Here is a 12,621-nt window from a genome sequence, read left to right as displayed (position 1 = left end):
AAGCCGAGCCACCTCAAGGTGGCTCGGCCAAGGCCGAGCCACCTCAAGGGGCTCGGCCCAGAGCCGAGCCACCTTGGGGTGGCTCGGTGGCCGAGCCACCTCAAGGTGGCTCGGCCCAGAGCCGAGCCACCCTGAGGTGGCCGGCCCAGATCTGTGCCTAGGCATAGATCTGAGTGCCTATAAATAGACTAGGCCTTGGTTCATTTTGAGGGTTGGAAATCTTGGAGAGGCGAAGCAGATCTGGTGCTCGACGACCGTCAACGCCAAATAAGGCAGGAGTTCGAGAGGACCGGATCTCAGATCTACGCGTACGAACTCCGGATCTAAGCTTGGTCTTAGATCCCGAGACTTGAGCGATTGTTTCCTTGGTGAATCAATCCCTCTCGGCTATTATTTCCTTCGTGGAATAATACCCGTCGTACTGCGTAGATCCGACTGGATCTAGATCGCGCGGTGGTCCACGGCAAACAACCCCGGCGCAGGCAAAGAACCCATACAAGCGAGCGACCGCAAAACAGGAGCTCGTGATTCGTTCGACAAACAAGGAAACAAAGTTGTAATTTTTCATTTCTTTTTATTTGATTTTCGTTGTAACCGGATCTTATAAAAAGACCGGATCTTTGTAACCGATAAACTGTTACAAGAGTGTACAATGGAATCATTAATGAAGAAAGCAACGGTTTTTCCCGCGAACAATCTACACATGTAAGATGACACATTTGTCACAAGCTTAGATCTGTACATCGAGACACGTGCAAGAATAGGATATGTATATCTTTAACATTAGAATTCCATGTTTTATATACATAGTCCTCGTGTTGGACTATAATTCATTTCAGTCCTCGTGTTGGACATTCACAAATCAGTCCATGTGTTGGATATTGGTTAGACCAGGAGCATGACACTTAGCTGAATCAGGACATGACATGATTATATGAAGTTGAGACATGATAGCTACTTAGGCTGGACATGACACTTATGTGGTTCCGACATGACACTTATGTGGTTCCGACATGACATTTATTTTACGTATTGTAATAGGTTGTCTCTTTTCTTTATTGTTCTTGTATTAGACTTTGGGTTCGGTATTTAGGGATTTACAGTTTGAGATATAAGGTACATACATGAGGGTTTCCTTGTTTGGATTATTTCGCTCGAGTACCTACGCTCGTGTTGTAGTTTCCTAAATGCTAAAACCCTTTATTTGTTAGGAGTAATGATATGATTATTCTATGTATAAATTTGTATTTCCTTATACAACGAGCCCTTTCCCTTGGGGTTGGTTGTGATGTTGCTCACTAGCGCTTTGACGCTCGTTGTCCCTCCCCCTTTTAGGTAACGAGCCCGGAGAGTCGCAGGTTGAGGACGATACTCATTAGCGCCTATTTTTCTTTTATAGATATTGTTGTATTATTGGAGCTCCACTATAGACTGTTTTATTTAGACATGAGAGTTTATTCTAGAGTTGTAAAGGTGTTTTATTTAGACATGAGAGTTTATTCTAGAGTTGTAAAGGTTGTGTGCCTTATTTACTTCTTATCAGCCATTGTGTACTTGAGACATGTTGAGATCTCCAGATTGTTATTATTTATTTCCGACATTGACTATGTATTCCAGCTTGTTTGGTTGATGAGATGTATTAATTTGAGTTCTATCATTTCATCATTTATCTGTTGTATAATCTTTTACTTACTTTGTACCTACACCTGTAGTTGATTCCACTAGAGAGATAGTAATTGTGATGGTGAGTTATTGCACGGTATGGTGCATGGCAGGTTTGACATTTCTGGTTTCACCTTGGACTACAGCCTTGCGTGAACCCAGGGGTGTCACAGTTGGTATCAGAGCTCTGGTTCCAGTATCCTTAGGATCTTCCTGTGTCGTGTCGTCGAGCTAGGATAGAGTTTCTTAGGATTCATGTATAGAGTCCGATAGGAATTTCCTATTATGAGTGAGGACGGTATATGCGTATATCTCAATATTTTGAGATTTTTTTTATGACAACTAATTTTGTTTAAAATATATGCGTGAATACTATATGTTGTGAAAATCGTATTGTGATACATTATGTATGTATATATGTCTACTTTTACTCATGAACTTTTATTTTCTTATGATCAGATGGTAGGACGTGGCAGACCCCGCACTCGAAGAGCCGCTCAGGCAGAGCCCTAGCAGGCTCCACCCGAGCAGGAGCAGGCACCACCTGAGCCGTAGCAGGCTTCCCAGTATCTTATTGATCTCATGGCTCCCATCGTAGCTAGGATGGTAGCAATTGAGGAGCTTGTGGTGAGTCATATCGCACCACCGACACCACCACCACCACCACCAGCAGATCAACCGTAGGGGATACCAGCAGTTCCTATCAGTGAGAGACCCCCAGAGACCGCACCTGCAACTATTCCACTAGCAGTCCCAGATAGAGCCACAGAGCAGGAGGCTTGGTTCTGTATGGTTGAGAGGTACCAAAAGATGAGAGCACCAGAGTTCCAGGGGTCAGCAGATCCTCTTGCAGCCCATAAGTGGAAGGAGTATGTGAGTAACATCCTCGATATACTTAATGTGGATTCGGTCCAAAAGCAGAGGCTGGCATCATACAGTCTAAAGGGGGATGTCGGGAGATGGTACCGATTCCAGTTTCCATTATAGCAGCGGATGATCCTCACTTAGGAGGATTTTGTTTACTTCTTTGATGCACAGTATGTTTCTTCTGCAGCACGGACTAGGAAGGAACTTGAGTTGTCCCATTTGACTCAGGGGGACATGTCAGTTGCAGAGTTTGAGAGCAAGTACATGGAGTTGCTGCACTTCACGGGCATGTGACAAACAGGAGAGCACCAGGCTCATATGTTCTTAGCATGGCTCTACCCTAATCTTCATCGATACCTTGTCTCGAGGAAGTTCTATTCAGTTCGAGAGGTAGCAGAAGCCGCCACCTCATAGGAGAACCCGACAGCTATGTTTCAAAAGGACAAGGAGGGAAAGACTAAGGCGGGACAGATTGGAGACAAGGGGAAGAACAAGAGACCATTGTCTGGACATCAGCAGCAGCAGGGCCCTTATAAGAAGGGACCCCAACAGGATCAGAGGACGCATCAGCAGCGCAAGTTAAAGGGAGTTTACTTTAACTGTCGCAAGATGGGCCACAAGGCATCAGAGTGTCGTAGTGCACCAGCAGGAGCCCAGCAGGGCAGGGGTCCGAACCAACAGTAACAGCGATAGCAGGGCAGAGGTCAGGGCAAGCAGAACAGGCTTGAGGCACCGCCAGCAGCATAAAGGATAGAGGGGTAGGTTCGAACAGTCCAGGAGGCTCCCCACAGGTAGATTGTCCCATATTCTCTAGCACCAGTAGTAGAGCAGTCTTCAGCCACAGGCAGAGTATATGTAGTGGTTCCCCGTGATCATGGTGTCAGCGGAACAATTGTGGAGGGTACGTTCCTCGTGAATTCCTTTCCCGCCCGTATTCTTTTCGATTTGGGAGCTTCGTATTCTTTCATTTCGTATGCTTTCATGGTTAGACTCCAACTTGTAGCTCATCCATTAGACACCCCTTTATCAGTTTCCACCCCTCTAGGAGAGGTATCCCTTTTAGAAAGCATTTGTAGGAGGTGTATTATCAGTTTAGACGAGTCCGAGTTCATAGTCGATCTGATAGTATTGCATATGTCCGAGTTCGATGTCATCCTTGATATGAATTGGTTGTCGTCCTACCATATTAGTATTGACTGCTTTGCGAAGACAGTCAAGTTGTAAGTGTCCGATGGGTCCGAGATGATTGTGGCCACTTCTCAGGGCAACCATTTTGTAAAGTTGTTTCTGGCGTTCATCGATGAGGTGATGCGACGGGATCAGAGTTCTGATTTGTTGGAGACTAGAGTTGTCTCAGATTATCAGGATGTCGTTTAGGACATACCTAGGTTACCTCCTGTGAGAGAGGTTGAGTTTTGTATCGAGTTGTAGCCGGGCACAGCCCCGATATCCCGCGCACCCTATCGCATGGAACCAGCTGAGATGAGGGAGCTTCTGACCTAGTTGGACGAGTTGTTAGCTCAAAGTTTTATTCATCGGAGTCATTCTCCATGGGGCGCACCGGTCCTCTTCGTGATGAAGAAGGACGATAGTATGAGACTATGTATAGATTATCGGGAGTTGAACAAGGTCACTATCCGGAACAGGTATCCATTACCTAGGATTGATGACTTGTTCGACCAGTTGCAGGGAGCACAGTTTTTCTCGAAGATCAATCTTTGTTCTGGTTATCATCAGTTGTGGGTTCGGGAGATGGATATCCCCAAGACCGCTTTTCTTACTCGATATGGATCTTTCGAGTTCATGGTCATGCCATTTAGGTTGACCAATGCACCCGCAGTATTCATAGATTTAATGAACCGGGTTTTCCATCCTTTCTTAGGCCAGTTCTGTAGGCGTATAAAATTGCTTATAGGTCCCTTAACACAGCTCAGCACGGTGATTCAACAAATCAACGAACCGTCGGGTGACGTATCTAAACGCGAGCGTTAGTCCGCAATACTGAAGCCAAGTGACACGCGACGAATGAGGTGACGAGGCTAACGAACCGCACGCAAACAACGGAATAGATCCTCGCATGCGGAATCAAGCTAACAGTTCGGTGAGTCAACGAGTCATCCAACCATAGAACGGATTTGAACTCAAACACCGAGGCGGATTTACTGCCATATTGGGATTCGGACTGTCAAATCAGAGTCCGGGTCAACAATGAAGCGCAAAACCGGACAACGGACACAACACGACACAACACCTGGAGGACTCGGCCAAAACCGAGCCACCTCTAGGTGGCTCGGTGGCCGAGCCGCCAAGGCACAGATCTGAGAGCCTATAAATAGAAGGGCATGGTTCATTTTTGGAACTTTGGAACTTATAGAGCTGAAACTCTGCCGAATTGAGAACTGAGCTTGGAGTTTTGAAGACTTGAAGACTTGGACATTCAGATCTGGTTCTTGGCGAGCATCCACGTCACAAAAGGCAGGAGTTCGAGAGAGAGAAATCAGATCTGAGATCTACACGAAGCAATACTCCGGATCAAAGCTTGGCCTTTGATCCCGAGAACTAAAAGACTATTATTTTCTTGGCGAAATAGTACCCCCCGGCTGTTATTTCCTTAGTGAGATAACACCCGTCAAATCGTGTAGATCCGACCGGATCTAGATCGCGCGGTGGTTCACGGATTAACCCCGATCTAGATCGTGCGGTGGTCCACGGATTAACCCCGGCGTTGGCAAAGAACCCACAAAGCGACCGCAAAACAGGAGCTCGCGATTCGTTCGAAAGGAAAGTTGTAATCTTTTTATTTTTTCTTTGATTTCGTTGTAACCGGATCTTATAAAAAGACCGGATCTTTTATAATCAAAAAGCAATTACTTGAGAGAACAATGACATCAATGAAAGCTATAATTTTTCCCGTGAACAATCTGGCAACCACAGTAGGATCCACTGATCTCGCTCTCGAGATCGTCACGTCGCAGCCGCGGATCTCAATCCCGGTCGAGGAGGAGGTCGAATATGAATTCGATCCTCGATCCCGGTCGTGGAGGAGGTCGAATACGAGTTCGACCAGCAGAAGTTCGAGGAGTACTTGTCGTCCATGTTCGGATCAACCTCCCCCCGCAACTCCAAGAAGCTCTCCTCCAGGAGAAAAACTTGTTGGTATGAAGACGTGGAAAACACCAACGAAGATCTCCTCACCCCAACTGATGCCAAAGTCGCATCGGGTGAAGTTCCACCGACCTCCAACGAGGTCAAACATGTTCCTGCCGACGCCTCTACTGTTGAGGGCGTTGTGACTCTCTCAAAGAGAGCCTGCCAAAGGCGACGTCAACGCCTTACGCGGCAATTCGCTAAGGCAATGGAGTCTACAGACGGAGTCCGCTACAACGCGGATCTGAAGAACAGGAGAGGCAAACAGCCTCAACAACTGAAGAATGGCAGCTCCTCCAAGCCGCCAACGAACGAATGGATCCGGGTCAAACGGAACTGTTCGACACTTGAAGAGTGGATTCACAAACGCCGCGTGTTACTCGCACAAGCAAAAATTCTTGTGCAGGAGGCCAAGAAATTGGAGGAAGAAAGAGTGGCCAAGAAGCCGCCACCAACCCGCCAAGTATGGAAGCCGAAGTCTGAAACGGTGACTCAGACTAAGGAGAAATCGTTGCAGCCTTCAAAGCAAGTTCAATCTCCGGCAAACCGACCGAAGTCGCCGGTAATTCCCATAACTTCTCCGGGAGATGTAGCAGAATCATCCCGCAGAAGGAGATCGGTTCTGGAGCGTCTCGGTCCAATTCCCGATGAACGAGGTAAAGCTCCGGTTCAAGAGCATTTGGGCCCGATGAAGAAGTCCAGAACGACTCAACACGCTGGGGGTCACCGTCACCTCCAACATGACAAAGAAATCAGGGCAGCTACGCGCACCAATTTGCGCATTGAAGTCCAGGAGCCCGCTGAGAACTTACGCCCAAAAAGGCATGTTTCAAGGTGCGTGACTTTTGAAAGCCCAAAGAAGGCAGTTCTTCCTCAGAAGGAAACATTGTCATCTGATAGTGATAATGTTATACCTGAGAAGTCGTGCTCACACACGATAGGTTACTCCGATCTTCAAGCAGACAAGTTGTACTATCATGCTGGGGGTAGGAGTAAAACCAGGAAAATGAGTCCCCGAGAATAGGAAACTCAATGCCCCTGTTCCAAACTCATTCGGGCAGTATTGTCTGAGTGCAACTGCATCAAGGCGGCCCCCGAAAGAGTTTTGGTTTTTGAAAGGCTTAGTGCCGAAACGCCAGAACTAAGACCTAGGCATTTCCGACGAAGAAGAAGAGTAGTCGAAGATGGAGAATTTCCGAGGGTCACCACCAATATGACCAGCAAGGGGACATCGGCACGGGATAATCTCGAGTCGATTCTGAAAGCATCCCGACCTATAACCCGTCTGCAATCCAGAACCATCAAGCGCGCAACCTATGGTAGGGTTCGGACAAGACTACCTTCAGAAGATGAAGAATCTGATGCCGGCTCCGCGGTTGCATCAGATAATACGGTATCCAGCGAGGGACAACCCCACGAGGCACTCATGATAAGTGCAGAACAAATGGCAAAGATGCTCGAAGAAGCCTTGGCTAAACAGCAGGAGAGCTTTAGGTTCGAAATGCAGATGGCCATGCAGAACATGAGAGAAATGCATGACCAACAAATCCAAGCATTGACGAACCAGCAAGCTGAGCCAAGTCGTCGTAACCAGGTTAATCTGGAAGATGATGACACAAATGCAAATGAGACGCATAATGCCAATAATCCTCCCATAAATGAAGGGGGTGGTAACGAGAATGCTAGTGAAAACACAGATGAAAGCTTGAAGATCAAAAACCTCGAGAGCAAAATCAACACATTGATTTCCGCTCAAGAGATAAAGAAAACAGGCATTCCCTGTCCATACCCAAGAGAGTGGGAATCGATCCCATATCCGGCGAAGTTCAACCTAATTAACTTCACACCGTTTAATAGGATGGGTTCACCAACTCAGCATTTGATTTACTTCAAATCACACTTGGGAGTTATTTCTGGCAATGAGCCTCTGATGGTGTGGTCCTTCGTTGGCACTCTTCGTGGAGCCGCCTTCGATTGGTATCGCCGCCTCAAACCAGGAAGCGTGAATAGCTGGGTGACACAGAGATATCCATTGGGTTGTTGCTGGACGAGAAGTAGAAAGACGGGGAATTGGTTGACACCTTCGTCAAGAGGTTCCGGAACAAGGCGATGAACTGTCGGGACCCGATCACCGAGGAATTCATTCTCCAGACTTGCCACAACAACCTCGCGTTGGACGTGTTGGAAGCAATGGGGACAACACCGTCTAAGACATGGAAGGATCTGAAGGTCCGAGGAGAGCAAGTTGAGTGATTCATCAGAAGGAAGAAGGCGGAGAGAGGCCAACAAGCGACGAATGCTCCACAGCAAAATTTCATCCCACGAGGGAAAGGTAAGGCACATGCTAATGCAGTTGATGCTAATCAAACTTTCCAATTGCAACCTCAGCAACAGCCATAGCAACAAGCGCCACAACAATCTCGGGGACAAGAGCCGAGGTTTCCTAAAGTGTACTCCTTCAAGGATGACGAAGTTCCCGGCATCTTTAAGTACCTGTTGGAGAATAACAAAATCCAGCTACCGGCGATTGTGGATCAAGAAGGGGCTAGCAAAGTGACAGATCCAAAGTATTGCGCATACCATAGAGCAGTCCATCACCCTACCAAGTCGTGCTACCACCTCAAGGACAAGATCCATGCGCTAATTGATGTAGGCGTCATAACCCCGAAGGCGTCCAAGAATGCCGGAACAAATGCGGTGTCAATCAGCTTTGGATCGGTGCCCACAACATGGTTCAAACCAGAGCGCATCACCAAAGTAGGGATGAAGACTGTGAACGATGACCCACATGGACAGCGCCAAAAAGGACTTGTGCCACACACAGCCCCAAACGGCGAAATCCTCTGGGTTCACCCTGATCTCATTGAAGATGAACAGTGGGCGACTTCCTCGAAAAGAAAGGGCAAAGGCAAGTCCTGCAATGCTACATCCGCAATCTTCGAGGAGGATGGCGATGAAGCTCCTACTTTCCCGCTCTCCGAAGAAGAACAAGAAGTCTTCGCCACTAGAAGCGGAAACGAGTATCACTACAATTATCCACCACCTAATGAGCAGGGGGTGAATAAACGGGGACCAGCCAAAACCCTCACGGAGATGGGGGTGATTACGAGTCCTACACCGAGCGAAGAGGCTCGACGACAGCCGGTGAATAAACCATGGCTCAATTAGCCAACATTCCAGCACGGATAACGCTGTATGAGTTGCTGCGGTTGTCCAAGGAAACCAGGGAGGCCTTGCAAGAATCTTTGGCCAATTCAGAGGTGTTTCTGACTCAAATCAAGCCGGTGCCTGAAGGGCCAGAACCGCTGAGTCAACACTACAATATAGCGACTAAGAACCTTCCCTGCATTACTTTCACCAAAGAAGATATGCAGACGAAGAATTCAAACCATGATCGACCGCTATACTTCATCGGGTACATCGGCTCCAGCAAAGTCAACCGAATCCAAGTGGATCCGGGTTCTGCTGTGAGTATTATGCCGCTTCGATTGATGCATTTCCTCGGCATCCCAGTAAGCAAGTTGGCGTCCACAGGCACTGATAATTCCCTCTACTCTCCATCAGTGTTTGAAGTATGTCGACACTGACAATGAGGTTAGGACGGTGGTCGCGGATAAACAACCATTTAAAGGGTTTGAGAATTATTTCACTGATTCTCTCCTCTATGGTAACGAATCCGACATGGAACCATCGGTCCAAGGCACGGACAGCGGAGAAGAAGCTGATTCCGAAGCCGGATTCGATTACAATGGTGGTTTTGTTTTAAATGACATTGTACCCTTTGTAATCAATCTTGACGATGAACAATCGTCAGATGGAGGTTGTAACTGGCAACTTGCCGATATTGAAATAAAAGACGATTTGGAGTACTCCCTGTCTCTTGATGATGTGATAAAAGGTTTGTATGATGTTCCCGACTTATATATGCCGCTTCGATCGTCCTATATAACAAAGGAACGCCTCCAGCATTCTTTCGGAACAACCCTGGTCATCCCGAACAAAATAAGAGGCGCAAAAGAAGTGATTTACGGTAAAGGAAAAAGCTCCCCATTACCAGATCATTTCTTAAGCGAAGTCTCCGTTACCAGATCATTTCCTAAGTGAAGACGAAGATGATGACAAACCTGGTCGGCATTTATCCAAATATAGTCCGGAAGCGCGCAAGCTCATGGAAAAGCAGGGGTATGATTTCACACTTGGAGAAGGTCTATACTTCGATCGAGGTCTTCGTACTCCAGCCAAAGCGGCATATGTACTAAAAGGGAAACCCGATGATTATTATAAATACGGACGAGGGTTAGGGTATGAATCTTCTTCAGAAGACGAATGTTGCTGGTTAATTAATGAACAATCATCTAAGCAATACAAAGATGGAAATTCATCAGATGCCTCGGAATGGGATTCCGATACAAGTCTGGGGGAAGCTTTCCAGCTGATCCGTCCACAATAGAAGACGACGATCAAATGCCAACATGGGAAGACCCGTGGGTTCATCACCTGAACATGCAGTATGGTGATAGGTTCGAACAGAGAGAACCCCCCACTAAAGATAAAATAGTCTAAGTTAACATGGGCGACGAGGCCAACCCAAAACCTATATTCATCAGTGATAGTCTTCCCCCAAATGAGAAGGAGGAATTAGTTGCTCTCATCAAGGAATATATTGACGTCTTCGCGTGGAACTATGAAGATATGCCCGGGCTCGATCCCAATGTGGTAATGCACCACCTCGATATCAAGCCGGATGCCAAACCTGTCAAACAACAGCAAAGATGGTTTCGTCCGCAGATTATGGAAGTCATTGAGGCAGAGGTTAAGAAGTTGATCGAATCAGGATTTATCCGAGAAGAGCAACATCCAGACTGGCTAGCCAATATTGTTCCCGTCATGAAAAAGAACGGTAAAATCAGGATCTGTATCGACTTCAGGGACCTGAACACGGCATGTCCAAAAGACGACTTCCCTCTCCCAATCACAGATGTCATTATCGACAATACATACGGATTTGAGAGAATGTCTTTTATGGATGGTTTCTCAGGGTATAACCAAATCAAGATGCACCCAGATGACGAGAAGCATACAGCGTTCAGAACACCCCTTGGTGTCTTTTGCTACACGGTGATGCCTTTCGGTCTAAAGAATGCAGGCGCCACGTACCAGCGAGCAATGACCAAGATTTTCCAAGAACATCTCAAGAAAATTGTCGAATGCTACGTTGATGATTTGGTTGTGAAAAGCCGCAACAAGGAAGATCACATCAAGGATTTGAAGACAATGTTCGATCTCATGAGGAGTCATCAGTTGAAGATGAACCCCACTAAATCCTTCCTTGGAATGTCCAGCGGAAAATTTCTTGGGTTCGTCGTCACCACTAAGGGTATACATATCGATCCTGATAAGGTGAAGGCGATACATGAATTGCAGCCCCCGAGGAATCTGAGAGAACTCAGAGGATTGCAAGGGCGTTTAGCTTATATCCGGCGTTTCATCTCAAATCTTTCTGGGAAGTGCCAACCGTTCTCTAAGCTGAACAAGAAAGGTGTCCGATGATTGAGAAAGAATGCCTCACATTAGTATTCGCAATGCAAAAGATGCGGCATTACTTGGTTGGACAGACGATTTACGTCATTTCCAACGTTAATCCAGTACGGGTATTTATGACGCAACCGGCCTCTATGAATTGGCGGTTAGCGAAATGGGCCCTTCTCTTGTCCCAATATGATTTGCACTTCAAACAGCAGAAGTCGATCAAAGGACAAGCAATTTGCGATCTTTTGGCCGCAAACCTGACCACAGATACGGCAGAAGTATATGATGACTTGCCGGATGAAACCCACGAGGTTAACACTACGTCGCACCAACAAGTATGGCAATTATATTTCGATGGTGCTTCGAGGGCAGTTAATAGGGTAATAACCCCGGGAGGTTCTACAGTTTCCTCCGGGGTTGGGGTTGTCCTAATCTCCCCGGGGAAGCATGTGATGCCTCGAGCTTATTCATTGACTAGTCCGTGCTCCAATAACGTAGCTGAGTACAACGCGCTTCTCATTAGACTCAGTTTCGCCAAAGAGCTGGGGGTCGAATATCTCGAAGCTTTTGGGGATTCTCAATTGATAGTCAACCAAGTCCGTGGAGAGTATAAAGTCAGGAACCAAGACCTGATCCCGTACCACCAGGAGGCCATCAAAATGACAGAATCTTTTGAAGAATTCTTTATTGAATACATCCATCGTCTCCAGAACGCTTATACAGATGCACTGGCAGCACTAGCGGTATCACTTGCGCAGCCTCCCAAAACTGAGATGTTAGTCACAATGAGGACGCATCAGCTCTGCATACCCATATACGATATGGATATTGAAGAAGAAGATGATAGAGACATAAGCGCCAAGGAGGTGAACTCAACTCGAATTGGGTCTGATTCCCGAGATTGGCGTTTTCCCATCATTGACTACGTCCAGTATGGTATTTTGCCAGAGGATGTAAAAGAAAGGGAATCAATCCTCCGAAAAGCACCAAGATTCTTCTATAATATCGAGACCCATACGTTATACCGTAGAGGGTACGATGGTTTATTACTCCGATGCCTTTCGAACAAAGAAGCAGAAAAAGTTCTCAAGGAAGCACACGAAGGAGAATGTGGTGCGCATCAGCCTGGTCCCAAACTGTATGATCGCATCAAGAGAATGGGATATTTTTGGCCAACAATGGTTCGCGACGCGATCGAATACGCCCGAGAGTGTCATGCATGTCAAATACATGTGAATTATATGCACCAACCACGTCTTGGCCATTCGAGACATGGGGCATGGACATCGTCGGTCCTATTTTTCCCCCTTCAGTCAAAGGTGATCGATTCATCCTCGCAATCACAGATTACTTCTCAAAGTGGGCTGAAGCGATTCCGCTTAGAGAAGTGAAGACGAACAACGTCATCAATTTCAT

This window comes from Asparagus officinalis, chromosome 7, assembly GCF_001876935.1.
Source record: "Asparagus officinalis chromosome 7, Aspof.V1, whole genome shotgun sequence".
Taxonomy (NCBI): domain Eukaryota; kingdom Viridiplantae; phylum Streptophyta; class Magnoliopsida; order Asparagales; family Asparagaceae; genus Asparagus; species Asparagus officinalis.
Note: the sequence above shows the minus strand (reverse complement) of the source record.